General features: G+C 40.2%; 1 long non-coding RNA gene across 1 annotated transcript; it reads right to left on the bottom strand.

Annotated features, from left to right (window-relative positions):
• Positions 1–9,266: 9,266 nt before the first annotated feature.
• LOC121439257 lies at positions 9,267–16,266 on the bottom strand. The gene is made up of 3 exons (XR_005973234.1): positions 16,222–16,266; positions 14,866–14,902; positions 9,267–9,768 (listed from the first exon to the last, which is right to left on the bottom strand). It is a non-coding gene; the product is annotated as an uncharacterized LOC121439257 (long non-coding RNA).
• Positions 16,267–18,119: the final 1,853 nt, after the last annotated feature.

The following is an 18,119-nucleotide window of genomic DNA, read 5'->3' as shown; positions in this document are numbered from 1 at the left end:
ATATCCACCTGCTGTCTGCTCTGCTCCACCCACTCCACAGACTCACTTATCATCTTGCTCCAGCAATTACAATGACTAAGCAGTTACCAGGTAGCTCTTGTAAGCGCCACCACCACAGTAAAGTCACAGGAGGGTTTCGGGGCACACAGCACTGTTTTAAAGATGAGGAGGGAGTTGTATACTAGAATGGCGTTGTTTCAGCTCATCCTCACAGACAGTGTGCGGCTCCACTGGTCCTAACAGAGTCATGCTAAGCATAGACACCCCGAGCCGTGCATCAGCTTCTGGAGCCTGCGTCAACTCCACACCGAGGAAGGCAGAAATGCAGAGTGACGAGTTCGTTCTGTGCAGCTAGGGATTCAATGACAGTTTCAGCTAATTAAGAAATGGTTAGGAGTTCAAGAAAGGAGACAAGTTTCATGAATTAAAATTAAATTAATAGGCAGTCATTTCATCAACATTATTTCAGACCGTAATTTCCTGATGAAAGTCTTGGTTCATCCGTGGAAAATTCAGATCGCGTCGTTGGGCAAAGGGCATGCTAAAACAATTTCTTTCCAGAATTAACAATGACATGTGCTCACATTGCATATGTCATAGTTATACCTTGGTGGCTCCAAACCCTGAACAAATGGAAACTTATCTAATTTATCTCATGGCGATCTTCCCTTTAAAAGAAATATACTCTTAAGGAAATCTAGCTACATGTGAAAGAGAAGAAAATGCGACAGAGTAGAGATCAATAATAACATTTAACTAGGTTCCTCTTGAAAGTTGGCACTGTCTGTAATCAGAGTGCAGTCTATGTGAACTGTAACTTTAAGTGCAAATTCATGAGAGTCCAGAGTCCAGCTTGTGCTTGGAAAACCATGAACTCCTTAACAGTAGAAGTGATTTGATCTAAGCCATACCACAATGAGTGCTTAGAGCCTGGGACGTACTAACAGGGAATACTGTTTTGCTTCCTAAGGGTAAAGGTGGAACATTGTGTTTGTTTGTAATTGGTAAACTCCTTGTGAGTATAGGACCCTGACTTGATCTTAATCATAAGACAAAACAATCAAGAAAATGTCAAAATGCCTATCGTGCTAGCACTAACAGCTTGAAGTCAGTCTGGCCTGTAGTATTCTCTCAAAATGATAACAGCTAACCAACCCACAGAGAACTGGTAAACATTGCTCACTCCAGAATGGTGGCCTATGTGCTTAGGGCCTCCAATACCAAAATAAAGAAAAATAAAGAGTTCTTAGACATAAGAAAGTGGAAAATTCTATAGATTGTTTTGTGGTATGGGAGAGAGGAAGACATTATATAACCAGTTATATGTATGTAGAAATCAACGTGTCTATTTTCAGTTCATAAAATATAAAGCTCATGTCACAGTTAGAACCAGTCAAATGGAATTTGAAATCTTTTCTTCCTTAGCAATAATGTTAACATTTCAATCCTACCCATACTCAAAACCTCTTGCTTTGCCTGAATTTTCTACTCTGAAACTAAGAGGAATCACACTTTAGAAAGAGTCTCAATGATATTAACTCAATTTTTTTTTAATCTCAGAATCTTAAAGTATATAAAAAGAAGATCAATTTAGCATGATTTCACAAGTATTTCCCTTAACTAAGCTCGTTATTTTAGAACTGCCTGTTTGCTGGATATAAAAGCATTTAAGTAGCTTAAGAAAAGTTGAGCGAATAAAGAAGGTAGCTCTTTCCAGCCAGGTCTTACCTGAAGAATTGAAATGGAACAAGACCCTCTTAAGCCTCCGGGGTCTGTGCCGCTCTCCTCGAGGGGCAGCTGAGTCACTGCAGCCTATATCCCAAACTCTGAAAGAAAATCAGGAAGCTCCATCTGTGCACATAATGGCCTGCATAGTGTAAGAAAGTACCGTTTCTTGGCAACTAGAAAACAATCCTTTTCAATTAACTCACAGCAACTGGCCCACATTTGTTGTTACACACAGAGTGAAGAAAATGTCTTAAGAGCTGAAAAGAGGCTGGCCAGGGCTCAAGTCTGAGAGGTCTGTTCACTCAGAAAGCATTTTCAATTAGAAGACTCCCCATTCCAGTAGCCTCTCTCCTAAAATCATCTCTGGACATACCCATTTCACTTTGTGGATGCGTACTCGTTAGCCAAAGCCCTAATCCAGAATGTTGCATGTTATCTAAACAAAGAGAAGCCGATGAGCACTTCTAGCTAACCAGAGGTCTGTTGTGTTATCCTGGTTTTGGTTATTCCCATTTCCCTTCCTAAAATATCAACATGAATGCCATCCCGATGTTCATTGGGATACACAGACCAAACTGCTATGTGTCATGTCCTCTTAGCCGCTGAGGACAGCTTAGCTCCCACACCGATTTAGCTGATAGGAAGCAAGGCCAGCTGTATGAGATCAGGCTCACTCTAATTTGACAGTGGTGGAGAATTCACAGACACTTGTGAGAATCTGATGAGTGTGGATGTTCTTAAGCTGTCCTGTAGTGTCCATAGAAGAACTTCGACTTAAAAAAATGTAGAGGGAAGATATAAATTGCCCAATTTATTTTTAAAATATAATATAAATTGTCTAATATTTTTTTAAATCACTTGATCTCTTCTAGCTGTTGTGTTAAATTATGCTTAAAAATAAACAGAAAATAAGGATAATTTCTATATGCAAGCAAAGTCATATCTGGTATTTTTTTTCTTCATTGCCCCTCCATTTTACCAGGATTGAATGAAAGTGTTCCTTTACCTCCATCAGCTCTCTTCAAAATTCTCCTTTAATATGTGAATTTTCCTCAAAGATGTCATCCTTGTCTCTCTAGCCTTGACAGGTAATTCTTCTTAACTCGGTCAGTATCTTAGCACAAAGCCTTCTCTTTGTTAGTGGGAACTTGAGGCGGTATTGTGAGCTGGTGAAGGTGATGTATTTGAGTAGACCGTCTGGCACCTTCAACTCAGACTCGAGACAGCTGTGTACACTTTCCATGGGCAGATCTGGCTGGGATAATTTTACAAGTGTTTCCTCAATCATACTATGGACTCTTCACTGGCTCTATGACCTCGGGCAGATTTTTTAGGCGTTTGTGTCCAGGTCTCTTATCTGCCAAGTGAAGGTAATAACATGTACATCACAGGAGTGTTGTGAGGGTTGACAAAGGCCATATGTGCAAAGCTTTTTAAAGTAGGGTCCAGAGATGGTAAGGGTGTAAAGTTAAGGTATATAATTAATACTGTGCTGTTACTAGTATTCCTGGACTTAACATTAGTCATGAATGCTTGGCCTTATCTTATGCTGAGCTCACTAGCTCTTATAATTTAATTGAATCTGTTTCTTTTTATCTCCATTTTGCCTTAGGACTTTTTAACTTTTTTTCACTCTGTAAGCCCTACTTTCCTGCTTCCTTCATGTCTGTCTTCTTGGTAACTCCCTGTCTGACCCCAGACATATCCCTCTTTTTTTTCCCTCAGTCTCTCTCTCTCAAGCCTGTCTGTCTACCAGCTGCACCTATCCCTTTACTGCCTCGCTATTGGTTATTCAGGTTTCTGTTAGACCAATCAAGTTCCTTAGGCAGGGAAGGTGAACTGGCAACACATCTTAGCATTGTTAAACGAATGTGGCAGAAACAAAAGCAATGCATCTTTATACACTTAAACAAGTATTCTTTCCCACAACAGATGTATGTCATAGAAATTGATGAGGGCTGCAGTCTGACTCCTTGTAGAGAGGTTAATTATGAAATACTTCTTACAATAAAATATTTTATAATCACTGAGTTCATTTATTCTAAAACAGAAGATCGTAGCGTGAAAGCCAAATATTTTCAAGTTCTTTTGGGAGCAAAGAAAAAAAATGAAATTAAGAAACAGCTTGGTTTTTATTAGAAGTAAGTTATTTCTACTTTCTAAGATTTTAATCTTCAAACTCAAAATAAAAAAGAGAGAGAGAGAAAGAAAAGTGATCAGGGAAACTTTTTAAATGAGCAAATTTCTTAAGATACAATCCCAAAGAAATTAATATCCTCAGGAAAAACAAGAAATCTACATTTTGGTAGACTCTGGCACTGATGTCTTGGAGTAAAACATTTGAGAACTGAAGATTCAGGAAAATACAGGTAGATAGGAGGCTTGGCCTGTCTAAGAGCTAAGGAATCTATAGGATTTCAAACAGAGGAAAGAGGTCAAGAGGATGGAAGGGGGATGTGCACCCATCTGACAAGGGCCAGAGAAGAGAATGGAAAAGAGAATAACTTCTTTTTTATATTTTTAAATTGACTTTTATTGAGCTCTACATTTTTCTCTGCTCCCCTCCCCTTCAACCCTCTCCCAAGGTCCCCATGTTCCCAATATACTCACAAGATCTTGTCTTTTTCTACTTCCCATGTAGATTAGATCCATGTATGTCTCTCTTAGGGTCCTTATTGTTGTCTAGGTTCTCTGGGATTGTGATTTGTAGGCTGGTTTTCTTTGTTTTATGTTCAAAAACCACTTAAGAATGAGTACATTTGATACTTGTCTTTCTGGGTCTGGGTTACCTCACTCAAAATGATGTTTTTTAGGTCCATCCATTTGCCTGCAAATTTCAAGAAGTCGTGTTTTTTATTCTGCTGTGTAGGACTCCATTGTGTAACTGTACCACATTTTCCTTAATCTTCCAGGTGTAAGATGGTATCTCAGAGTTATTTTGATTTGTATTTCTCTGATGACTAAGGATGTTGAACATTTCTTTAAGTGTCTTTCAGCCATTTTAGATTCCTCTGTTGAGAGTTCTCTGTTTAGGTCTGTACTCCATTTTTTTATTGGATTATTTGTTTTTTTGATGACCAATTTCTTGAGTTCTTTGTCTCTTTTGGAGATCAAACCTCTGTCTGATGTGGGGATAGTGAAGCTCTTTTCCAATTCTGTAGGCTGTTGTTTTGTCTTGTTGACCATGTCCTTTGCTTTACAGAAGCTTCTCAGTTTCAGGAGGTCCCATTTATTAATTGTTGCTCTTAGTGTCTGTGCTGCTGGAGTTATATTTAGGAAGTGGTTTCCTGTGCCAATGCGTTCAAGTATACTTCCCACTTTCTTTTCTATGAGGTTCAGTGTAGCTGGCTTTATGTTGAGGTCTTTGATGCATTTGGATTTGATTTTTATGTATGGTGATAGATATGGATCTATTTTCAGAGAAACAAATCTTAAAAACAGATAATCAGTCTCTAAAAAGTCTTATGAGAATAACTTCTTAAAAGACACACATTTGCAAACACAACTGCAGTGCTTTCTGATTCTATATCTGAAATGTCGTTTTCAAGTGTGGCGTTAAAGCCTGAGTCCTTGTAGCAGACAACCAGGCAGCTCCTCTTACTATTCCATTCCTTACTTGGCTTTACTTGATGACCTTACTTGGCCTGTTGGTTGTCCCTTAAGTGCAATGGCTTCTACTTCCTACAGTCTCCATGACTTTTAATAACTAACTACCTTCTCAAAACCTTTAGGAATGGCCCCAAAAATTCAACTTCTGCGCACTCCCACTGATACTGTTTTTCTTTCCTCCTAATTTTCTTTGTCACTTATTAATTAATGCCCTTTATACTGGCATTGCTTTCTTTTCTGTCTCCCCTGCTACACTGTGAGTTTCACATGGAGGGATGTTGGTCTGGCTTATTTAATGGTGTCCCTCTCATATAGAATGGTGCCTGGCTTCTGTAGCTGTTGTTGCACAGAATTAGAAACGCAGGGCTGGACATGGACACATAGCTCTGTGGTAGAGCACTTGCCTAGGGTGTGTGAGGCCTTGGGTTATATTCTAGTCCCAAAGCTACAACAAGGGAACCAAGTATCATATGCTAAATGTAGGCATAAAGAAGAATTATTCAGTACTAGAAACAAAAGCACAACACTTAAGAATTTTTAAAAATTTCTGTTTGTCCTTCTGGGGAAAGGTCAGAGTAAGGGAGCCCCATCCAGTGCTATAATGCTTCCAGGCATGTTGAGTTCTCGTCTTCACAGAGGAAAGCTTGGGGAGTTATTGTTTAACCCCACTGAGAACTACTAATTGTGTCACATTTACCTTGGGGGATGAAAAACAGGAAGCATTTATCAAGGTACATAGATTTCATAAGTAATATTTTAAATGGCAATGTGCATAGTATTAAAAGAATTGCTTTCACGTACAACAGAATTAAGGCAAAATAAAAATCAGTCTTTGTGAAAGCCTTTCAAAGAACACAGAGATTTTTCATTTATGACCCATTTTTTACAGACACAACTAAACTATGTTACTGTTGCTTGAACAAAACTATGATAGAAACCAGCCTTTAGTAATAGAAATAATTGTTCTACTTAATAATGGTGAGATATTGAACCTTTAGGCAGGCTCAAAAATCAGATATTTTTCCTTCAAATGCCATGAGATGCATAAAAGCGTTAGAGAGTCCCTAAGAGAGCAACTCAGACAGCCAAGCGCTTGCTGTGTGATCAGAGGACCTGAGCTTGATCCCCTGAACTCATGCAACAAAGCCAGGCATGACAGCACACCTGCAACCACAGCTCGGGGAAACAGATTCCTGGAGCACAGTAACCAGCCAACCTGGCCTAACTGAGTGAGCTCCAGACCAGTGGAAACCTGTCTCAAATAGCAGGGGGGCTAGAACTTGAGGAGGTACACTCATGGTTGTCTTCTGCTGCACACACGCACACCCACACCCACACACACAATCACGCACATGTATGCACATACACACATGCACAAACACACACACACTGCACAAATTGAGTTGGGACCAGAGGGGAAAGCCTGTTTCTGACTTTCTGCTGTGGTGCTGTGTGCTGTGTGCCAGAGATGACTTTATTAAAATAGTAACTACTCGCACATGCCTCCTACCATTGCACTCTGGCTTCGTCCTGCTTTCAGTCTTCAAAGACAAGGATCAGCATCGAGAAATCATAGCCATCACTTCTATGCTTCACTTCCAATAATATTTTCTATATGCTCAGAAACATTCTCTCCTTCGTTCCCTTTTCTCTCTCACACACACAAAAATACACAGAACGCATTAAAATGTGTGTTCACTCTCACTTCACTTTTGAACTGTGAATTTATATCAAGATCTGACAGGTGAACTGCATGAGCTGTCTTATTTAACCCTTGAAGCAACCATATGTGGTCAATATTTTTATCCTTTGCTACAAATGAGGACAGCATGCCATAGACAGGTGAAGTAAATTTCCTAAGGTCAAAGTTATCCACCATAGAAATTTAAATTAGATTTTAATTCACTCTGAAATCCCAATTTTTCAACCACCTTTCCTCAATTCGTGGCATGTCCAACAAACAATTCTTTCTGAACCCTCGCTGCTTTGCGTGTGTGTGTGTGTGTTAAAGACATAGCCACATAAACTAAAATACTTTTTAAAAGCTACTGCTTATGACTCTTTGAATTTCATTAGTACAAGTAATGGAAGGGGTGTTTAAACAGCATCAAGTGCTTAAGGACAAAAAAAGCAAACATTTTTATGCATGGTCTTTCGTAATGATGTTCAATTTAGACCTAATCCTTTTAGCCCAGAGATGGAAGAGTGACATTCTAAACAAATCTCATTGTGTTGTGTTTGCTGCCATAACAAGGTATTTAAAGGACGAAATTCTTTCTGGCAGATGGACTTCTTGGCTTCGCTATACATGCATCACAGAAAGTTTTTGTTTTAGAAGTTTAAACATGAAGCCAGAAGCTTCTCAGTAGATATTTCCACATAGAAATATAGTAACCAGTTGGGTAAGAGAGTTAAGAAACAGTAATAAAGCCTTCTTTTTACAAGCATTTGTCCAGTTTATGAATTTGAATGATAATTTTAATGTACACTCAGTGAAGTGTACCCTAGCTTAGAGTCTAGGCAATTAGTCCTAGCATAAAAATATTCTTATTGCTCTTCTTCACATTATTGTTTTATACTCAACACAGAATAAAGAAATATATCCACCTGATTTGTGGCTGATCCGTACAGATTCATCCTTGATGCTTTAACATCACATATCATGAGGCTTCTACAAGGTTATAATGCCATGTATTTTAGTTTAGGAATCTGTTTATTTTTAATATAAACAAAATATCTAACAATGGAACACTATATATTGATCATAGCATTTAAAATGTACCAAGAAAACACCAGGGTTGGCTGTTACTTTTAGACAAATACATGCTTAATTCATATAAGGTCGCCATAGTGGAAAACAGCAGTGTGATCTGTCTTCTTGATCTCAAAGATACGAGACCTCAGCGCTTCCTAGTTTATCATGATCCATAGACTTCCTTTTTTCCTTACCCAAGTTCATGGCTTCCACAAGTATCTGTGGGACATCTACAGGTCGGCACTGTCACAAGAGTGACTTTATAATTATATTGACAACAGAGGGTAAGGAAAACATATGATTCTCTAGTACTTCTCAACTGCCAGCAAAGGAGATAACATGGGGTCCTGAGTCATCATGTAGAAGTACAGGTACCAGAAGCTGCGATGACACAAGGAACTAAGCTCTGCATAGAGATTATGATGGGTGATCCTGGCTGACAATGAGATGGATTTTTAGAACGCTAGCCATGAGAGTAAGCTGTGGACATGGAGTCTAACAGACTCTCCTGTGGCTGGAGATCTGGCCAATACTGATTACAACTAAGGGTTCCCGTGGATTTGCTCATTTGAGTCATTCCAATAACCAAAACAAAATAAGATTCTGAGCAAAGACAGCTGAATGTTGTTTTATGTGAGCAGATTTGAGATGGATTTGCTAAATAATTACAGAATTTTGTTGCCTGGAATTAAGGTCCTACCAGAACCAGAAAGTCTCACAGGCACTATCAGTCAAGGCCGTGAGCAGCCTGAAATGTTGTCAACGTCTGGAACATGGGAGGAGTTGAGCATGTAATATTTGGAAGGTTGAGGGATCATTTATCCATAGGAAGTAGAAGCGCACCTAGCAAACTGGCTGGTCTGGCTAATGATTCTTCGGGTGTAAATGTTGGAAATAAGTTTCTTTCAGTGGGACACCACCATCCATTGAAGGCAAATAGGGGACAAAGACAACGTTGTCCATTCTTATCAGAGTGAGAACAAATAGAAATGGGTCAGGGTTCGCTGTGTTTCTTATCTCTAGTCTCCTCTAGGAGAAAACTTTGAAACATAAATAAAAGTACTGGGGTAACAATCGAGACTAGAGAGCAGTCCAAAAGCAAGTCAGAGTAAATATCAAGAATGTGATTATGAAAACTTTTTTAATATATTAGTATGTTTTAAGGTGACTTTTCAGAGACTCTCAAAACTTTCAGCTGATTTTCAGGATGTCCCTCAAAGAGCATCTCCTTAAAATAATGGCATTTTTAGAATTTTAAAGAAAAGTTTTCCATACCTAACATATAAGCGTACCCAAGGCAGAAATCACTGGCGTCAGCTGTATTGTTTTACACAGGGACACACTGTTCAAGCAGGAACTACCTTGAATACTTGAAGTTAAATACAAGCTTGTTTAAACACACTGTTTTTCCTCAGCAATTTAAATTTTCCAACACTTATGTGTTCTGGAAGAGAAAATCAGTCATACTTTTCATAACCCAGGTAAGGGCTGATTTTAGCTGTTTTCCTCTGCACATGTTGAAGCACAGCTTTGATTTGTAGGAAGAATGTGCTCCTCATGTGGACTCATAGTCCGTCCGATGCTGGACACAGTCAGCTACCAGGTACATAGTGGAACTCTCAGCAGAAGCTGTTCCACTCACTTTTAGCTGTAAGTTAGCCTCGGTCCTCGGAAGTCTAGATTTAAGAACAGATAAAGTGATTCTCAGTATGAAGGGCACAGTTTAAGACACAGTAGTGATATCGGTTTCTGGGACAGAGATGTGAAGGGAATTGGCAGAAGGTTTACGGGGTTTGACATTGGGGTATTCTCATGACTTCAGTCCCTTTGGCTTCACTGGCATGATGCAACTCTTGTCTGCACTCAAAATGTCCTTGGTCCGGTGGGGTGCTGTTGGGACTCATACATCTACTTGCCCACCATGTGTGAACAACAAGGAGACAAGCTCTCTGGAAATGTGTTGATATAGTAGCCTTTGCAATTATCCACGTGGTGAGAATCTGTTAACAGCTGGAAAATCAGGTTCAGTCAGAGCATGTCATTACAAGTGCAACGCACAATGAAGCACCATTGCAGAAACTTTAGAGCTTGTGGGAAACCCGACTTCTCCTCGTTAGAAAGAATTTAGCCAGAAAGCAGAGAGAAAGGAGCTGGAGGCGTAGGGAGAACTGGGGTATTAGAGATATGAGTTAATAGCTTTTCCAGTTGGTAAATTCATTGGCCAGCAGGGAGTAACGTTTAGCCTTCAGCTCCGAGCTGAAACCAATAAAAAATGGGAGCCCCAGGGACCAACTAAGTCTCCTAATTTACTTTTAGTGTACGAGATATAATTACAAAGCAATTAGCTGTGGCTATCTAAGTACAAACTACCTTTAATTTAGGAGGGTTCCAGAGCCATCAAAAGACCATATTCCTTCTACTTTTCAAATTTGGTTGTAGAATATCGTACTTTCTAGCAAAGTATACTTGCATTGGGAGTCTTTCCTTAGTCATCTAGAACCAAGCTTAGAAAATGAGGAAGAGTCAAGGAGATAATTGATCCTGACAATCAAAATTGCTTTGTGGATAAGCTGGCTCATTCCTCCCATTGAAGGCTGGAATCGTGCAGGGAGGGCCTGGAAACAAACCAGTCAACCAGAAGCTGGTGGTTTTGGCCAGCGTAGATGTCATCAGCCCAGAAGGAAGCCTTGATTCAAAGTAGAAAGGGAGACCAAATGACCACTGGGAAGTTTACCTCCTCGGACCCTATCTTCTCTTCTGCTGGGATTGCTAAACTACAGACCCCATATGTCCATGTGTCAGAAGAAATAACAGTGTAGGGACATGGTGATGGTTTGAATGGAGATGGCTTGCCATCGGCAGGCCCATGTTCTGGAGGCTTGGGATCTTTCGTGGTTAAGATGAAGGACTTGTGAGCAAAATTAGGTCATAGAGCTTCTTGAGAAGTGATTGATACCAGCCTCTTGAGAGTGGGTTTGGTTTCATGGGACTACATTAGTACCTAACATTCCTGGGCTTTTCTGCTCTTGCACAAGCTCTCATTCTGTAATTCCAGTCGCCGTATTTTGGTACCCTCAGCAGATACGGCTGCTTAACCTGACTGTTATAGCTTCCAAAGCCATGAGTCAAAATAGATGCCATTTGTTTGTTAAGTATGCACCCCGCATGTCCTTGTTATAGCAGTATAAAAGAGACTGTGCTTTAGGCTGGGGCGATGTTAGTACTGGCAGGGATGACTAGTGTGTGTAGGGAGGGTGAGATAGCTCTAGAATCCAAGTTGTAGGGTAGGTCCAGAAGAAGTACCTCCAGACCAGTCCAAATCATCGAGGAGTCGGCTGAGCAGTACTGTTAATACTCTATGTTGTCTTTGTATCTATACCGGAAGGAGCGAGCAAGTAGCTGCATTCTCTCTTCTCAACATTCAGTGTTCTTGTGTGCCAGCCAGGACCCCTGGTGTCTCCTACGTGGCATCTTTTCTAATGGGCTGGAATCTTAGATTCAGGGGGCTCACAGTATGTCCCACTTCAGGAGCGTCCCTTAGTACAAAGAATCTGTCTTCACCAAAGCTGTGCTCTTTTCCTATGACTCATAGTGTATTAAGGAATAAAGGGTTTCCCCACCTGTACAAATCAGAACACCTGCGGATGGCTAACACACCTCCAGAAGTCCCTGTGGGATGGTCTAGGGCTGTGCTCCCTTATCTCACGGGCCAGCCTTCCATCTGCTAGATGATATTCAGATTAAAATAGTGACCTAATTCTCTATCAGATTTTAACTTAGAGAGAAAAAAGACTCCAACTTATATTGAAACACAACTAGCATTCCCAATTTTGCCCTATTTTATTTCAATACCATTTATTAATTTGTAATATACTATGTATTTTACCTTTTACGTATGGTTTCCTTTGCCACCTACTGTTAAAATATGAGGTGAGGTGCAGACAGAAACTTTAGTGTCCTTTTTATTCTGCGTTTTCCTTCCCTCCCTCCTCTTCCCTCTACTCCAGCATGTCAGAGTGATCCAGTGTAGTTTCTTGTATGTAGTGGGTATAAAGCTCATACTTACGGGCTTTTAAAGAAGGAAGACAAATGTGTAACATATAGGATGAAGGGATACAGGAAGGTCAGTGAGAAAAGAAGCATCCGATCTAACGCTGCTAATGTTTAAAGTTTAAGCCTTGCCATGTTTAAAGTCCTGCCGTGGTAAACTCCATGGTGTTTTCATTTCAGAACATGTAACTGCTCTAAAAAATTCATTGTCTCAGCATTTTTCTCTTGCATGTTTATCTCTGTGGTGAGCCATTCAGAAATGCTTTTACTGTAATTTTCATATTTCTGTTTTTTCTACGTGACATTATAGAATGTCCTGTCTTTTTCTGTCTGTTGTTTACATGGGTACATATGGGGTTCACAGCAGGGGCTGGGATTGGCAGTATTTATATCCATGTGCATCCCTGGAAATAATATTTCAAAGTTCAGGTTTGAATGGCCTCTGGAGGGGATTCATCACTTCATATCCTAAAATGAGTACATAGCTCAAAAACATTAAAGCACTTTTTGATTGTATTCATAAGGTAATTCGGAATTAAGAATGCATACCTCAATTTCGGGCTACAGGATACAATCCCCCCCCCGCCCCGCCCTTCCTGTTACTAGCTGTATGGTTTTCAGCACGAGTTAACAGTCTGAGCTTCTATCCTGACCTCATTGTCTCTTGGTGAGCACAAAATGCTGATGCTGGTCAGGACTTATCAGAATATATGACTTAGCAAGGATTCAAGTGACAGCTATTGCTATTACTAGTGTTTGTAAGATCCCATTTTAAAATCAGTTATTGAAACCTCAAGTAATTCCCTGTGCAACTATCTGTACTATACTTCTATGTACGACTATATGACAAAGGAGGGTAGACATGGATTGACCATGTGAAGTTATCCTAAGATAAGAGAACTTGACTCCCATGGGAAATCCATCACTGCTCACTCATTCATTCACAGATAAGTGCTTTCACTTGTCACACACACACACACACACATACACACACACACACACACACACACACACACACACACGAGGGGGAATACATACATATACCGACTCCAATGGTTACCTCCTTTGAGGAAATATGTTCAGAATTATAAATTTTGTCACACTGAAGCTAATTTTGAGACTAGGGCACCCCACCCCCTAAGTGTTCACAGCAGTGTGGGTCTCCTCTACTCTAGCTATTGGACATGGTTCCGTGGCTTTGAAAGACCCATACCCAAGGTGTTCCTCACATGTAAGCTGATCTCCCACTCTTGTCTCATGTCAACACATTTCCCTGCTACCAATGTCCCCGTCTCCACCTCGCTTCACATAGAGTTCGGCTTCTCTAGCATCAGAGTCTTCTCTGGAAGGTCTCGACCATGACTATCATAACAGGCCGTATGCTTCCTATTAATGATCAGCTTGACAGAACCAAAAATCATTAGGAAAGGTGAACCTGGGTGTGCTGAGGCGACCCAGTCGAAGTGCTGGACTGAATAAAAGCTGAGGTGACCGGCAGCATGGATCTCTCCCCACTTCCTGACTGGATGCAGTGTGATCAGCCACCACAAGCCCCTGCTTTCACGGCTTCCCAAAGACTCTACCCTGGAACTGTGAGCAGAATCGTTTTGGTCAGGAATTTTATGACAAAAAGAGAACAACTAAGCAGCATGTGGCAGCAGTTTCTCCACTCCTAGCCACAGGGAAAAAGCAGAGATGATGTCAAGCAGACAGAATGCTCCAAATCACTGTAACCTGCAGAGAACCCACAAAGGTGATTATTACAAGTGGCACAAGGGGATCTGCGTCCTGAGATTCATGGTTCTTCTTTGATTTTGACCATAGTTGTATTTTATTCTTATGATTTCTCCATAGTGTAGGTGAGAGCCTCTATGTTTTAAGGTTTGCCCATACACAGTTCAGTTCTTAAACCTACTAAAAATGATTGACTTGGAGATAAATTTAGGTCTGAATTTCTTTAAAAGAGCCAAACTGGCAAGTTTTTCACTGGCATCATTTTCCAGACACTAATAACCTCACACACTATATAAGTCTGCCTCACAAAATGGAATGCCGTCAGCAAGTGTGATTGTCAGCATGGGAAGGGCCTTTGCGTCTGTGGATGGTTTAGAGTGTGCTGAGGTTCTTCTGGAATGGTTTTGTGGTGTGCCCTCCTGATGGTTTCTGTCTGCAGGGCTTTCGCCTCTCAGAGTTTAAAATGCAGTAACCCCTCACTGACTCTGCTATCTTTCCTTCCATTGGGATCCTCGGAACACAGTGGGAATGAAAACTTACAATCGGATTTTCCTTCCGGGATGCTTTCTTTCACAAACCAGTGTTTGTCAAAACTATCGAATAACAAAATTACACCAACATACTAGACAAAGGAACAGCTACATCCAGAATTGTGCTAAAGTGCTGAAAGACACCAGGCACTCTTTGTCCTCCAGATGACAAAACCGGGGCTGAGTTGTTGAGGAACGCATGCTGTGTAACTGATAGTGGGTCCTAATTAGGAAAAGATGCACAGAAAGTTGGATGGTTGCCAGGTACAAAGGCTGAATTTGTAGGAGTTGTTCAAACTTTGCCTCAAAGCGCTTCTGAGAAAGTAGAAGCCACTGCCTCCTTCACACCGTAGATTTAGCTCCTTTTATTATCTGTCTCCCTTCATAACATTAACACCATATGACCAGAGACTTATCTTTGTATGGAGCTGACAAAATCAACAGACATGATTCACTCACCAGATAGTTTTTTGAAGATGTCACGAGTTAGGTAAGACTAGAAAATATAAGACATAACTTTTATCAAGTAGTTCATTTTAATTTATTTATTATTATGCACTTTACTTTCCAACCACACTTCCCCCTCCCTCCCCTCCTCCCGCTCCCTTTTAGCTCCCCCTAGCCTACCCCCCATCCATTCCTCCCAAAGGGTAAGGTCTCAGGAGTCAACAAAACCCGGAACATTAAGTTAAAGCAGGACCAAGCCCACTTCCCTTTGCATCAAGGTTGAGCAAGGCATTCCATCATAGGGAATGGGCTTCAAAAAGCTAGCTCACGCACCAGGGATAGGTCCTGGTCCCATTGCCAGGGGCCCCTCAAATAGACCAAGCTACGCAACTGTCTTCCACAGGCAAGGGTCTAGTTCTGTCCCACGCAGGTTCCACAGTTGTTGGACTAGAGTCTGTGAGTTGCCATGAGCTTGGTTCAACTGTCTCTATAGATTTCCCTTATCAAGTAGTTTTTGAGTACATAGGAGACACAAGTTATTATGTTACAAGGGAGAGATGCTGCTTAGTGCTCTAGCAATATTCAAGGTATTCCACAGACTCTTTATTATCACTTGGCTTCAGTTGGTCCTTTCTCATGCCCTGTGCTTTTCCACCAAGCCCTGTGAATACACATACACACAAAGCCTGGGGAACTGTATTGTTGGTGGCATATGCTTTTGAATTTAAACACAGGCATCTTCTCTGAAAGTCCTGTCATGCTAAGCATAAAAGAAATTGTATGAACTTAGAAACAAATCTCATTATAAACTCAGAAATAAAGCTCTGGTCTCATTTAACCGTAGCAATAGGGCATCAGTGGAGATCATTTTTATAAGAAGCAGACACATAAAAGCTGTTACCCAGCCTTTCAAATCATCCAGCAATTATAGGACTGGCAGAAAAAAAAAACCCTGCTCTAACCAAGTGAATTAGGTTTTATTTTGTAATTGTAAGAAACGAAACAGTCAGAGTGAAACATTCTAGAGTCAAGAGAGGGGCACTTGTGTTTTTTGCCTCCTCTGAGTTCCAGCTGCTCTAAAAGTGAGCTGGCAATGATGAAAAGCTCCACAACCCTCATCTTAGTATCAACAGGGAACATGGAATATTCACTGGAGAATCCAATGGCATGTAAAGTCTGACTATCTGCCTGCCTCTCTCTATATGAAAAGCAGCATACACTCAACACAGCCCCATGCTCAAATCTCAGATCACATCACTTTCACCAAAAGCACTATTTTCTTTTGGCTCTAAGCCCTGCTCTCATTCCTCACTAAGACCCCATCTTTCTTTCCTGCTTTGAACTTCTCAGCGGCTTCTTTATTCTTACCTCCAGATGCTTCATTGTGCTGTAGCCCTTATCGAGTGAGCCGGGAGCAGGAAGGGTGCTGAGGGACTTTTCAGTGTTATAACACAAGCTGCCCTTTCAGACTTTGTTGACTTTTCACATCCTATGTGCACTCTTGGGAAGGGCAACCATTTCCTGAGTCTATCAATCAACCAGAAACAATATATCAACGTTCTTGCTATGTTCCAGGAACTGTCTAGCATATCATCTCTTTAATGTGGACAGAAAACATACAATGCACCTCTTCCCACACTTTATACATATAGTCTTCTCTTTTGATTTGTTACTTTATTCTTTTTAGTTATTCTTTACAATACATACAACTCTATTAAGTAAATAAAAGGGGAAAGTGCAACTTAAGGAAGCTAATGTATATAACTGTAAGCATTCATAGACTATTCATAAAACAGATGTAGTATTAGCTAGGTTAATGACTTCTGTATCCTTGTACAATAATTTCTACATGCTATCCTAATGGACAATGGTGGTTAAGATGCTGTCTTCTCAAGAGATCATAAAGTTAATACAGACCTTCAGTTCCAGGAGAGCTAAAGGCTACTTGTTGTCAAAAAAAAATCCCACTGATATTGATAACTTTAAAACTCTCACAATAAAGATGTTACCATTTAGCATCTACTTTCCCTAGCTATAAATTCAGAAGACAAATACAAGCAACAGCATCATATGTCATGTAACTATAAAGGTGACTCCATGTTGAGCCTGATTATAGACTACTTATTGCCCCAAATGTAGAGGTTATTCAGACTTAAGTGTCTGTTCTGGTTCATGTATTGTTCACTACATGACAATGACATCAAACATGGACACATATACACACACATATGCTCACACACATGCATGAGAGAGAGAGAGAGAGAGAGAGAGAGAGAGAGAGAGAGAATAGAAACAGAAGAATGCTGATTGCTGACATTTTCCATATGATAATGTTCAATATTGCAAGTAATTTGTCTTCAAGAAAAGTAAGGTTGAATTGTCAGAACTGGAGCTAAAATTCCTACACTCTTTTGTTCTAATTCTTTTGATATATTCCTTGTAGCTAATCCATTCATTTCAGTTTCAATACTCTTGTCTTATAACATAGATACCAGTAGTGGTTATTTGGGAATGTTTCCAAGAATAGAGCAAGTCCTTACTCTTGAGAGCAGAATTTGGCAAGACTAAAAAAGACCAAATGTCACTCTTTGACACCTCTAAGACATAACTGGCTAATCTATTCCCCAATGTTCATTTAGAAAATTTGTAATTAAATATAAAATTTGAGAAGGATGAAGAACAAGTCAAACCATTTCAATGCACTGCAGTCTAGTTTATTCCTTGCCCCAAACATGAATGATATGCCTCCCTTCATTGGTGTTTCCTTGGGCAATAATATTAGTCACTACAGATCAACTGAAGAGTTTGTGAAATTCTATTACTTCAGTAATTATTCAAAAACTGGCATATGACATGCTTGTAGGTGACACCAGCTATTATCCGATGATCCAAACCCATCATGAGTTGGGGCAGGTATCAAACAATCTCCAATGATTTGCTCTTACAAATAAAGAAATGAAACTACCATGTTTTGTATGGATCATGGCCACACATGGAGTCCAAATCTTCTTTTTAGACATCTATACCTTAGAGTCACAATGTGCTGAAAACAAAAACAAAAAAAAATTGACTAATTTCACAGTAACCATATCCTTACAAACCTTCATCAGTGGAAATAGCTGTTAAGACATCCAAGTCTCCATCTTTGAACCCTCTCCTCTTTTCTCATTCATTTCTCCTTGTACTTCCTAGAGAATTCTACTGTAGTTCTTAGCCTTCCTAATGCTGGGACTGTTTCCGCATGTTGTGGTGACTCCCAACCATAA

The sequence above is a fragment of the Microtus oregoni genome, unplaced genomic scaffold, assembly GCF_018167655.1.
Source record: "Microtus oregoni isolate MIOR12 unplaced genomic scaffold, Mior012 000060F_ref0000265, whole genome shotgun sequence".
Taxonomy (NCBI): Eukaryota; Metazoa; Chordata; class Mammalia; order Rodentia; family Cricetidae; genus Microtus; species Microtus oregoni.
The sequence above is the reverse complement of the archived record's forward strand: the minus strand, read 5'-3'. Positions and strand labels throughout refer to the sequence as shown.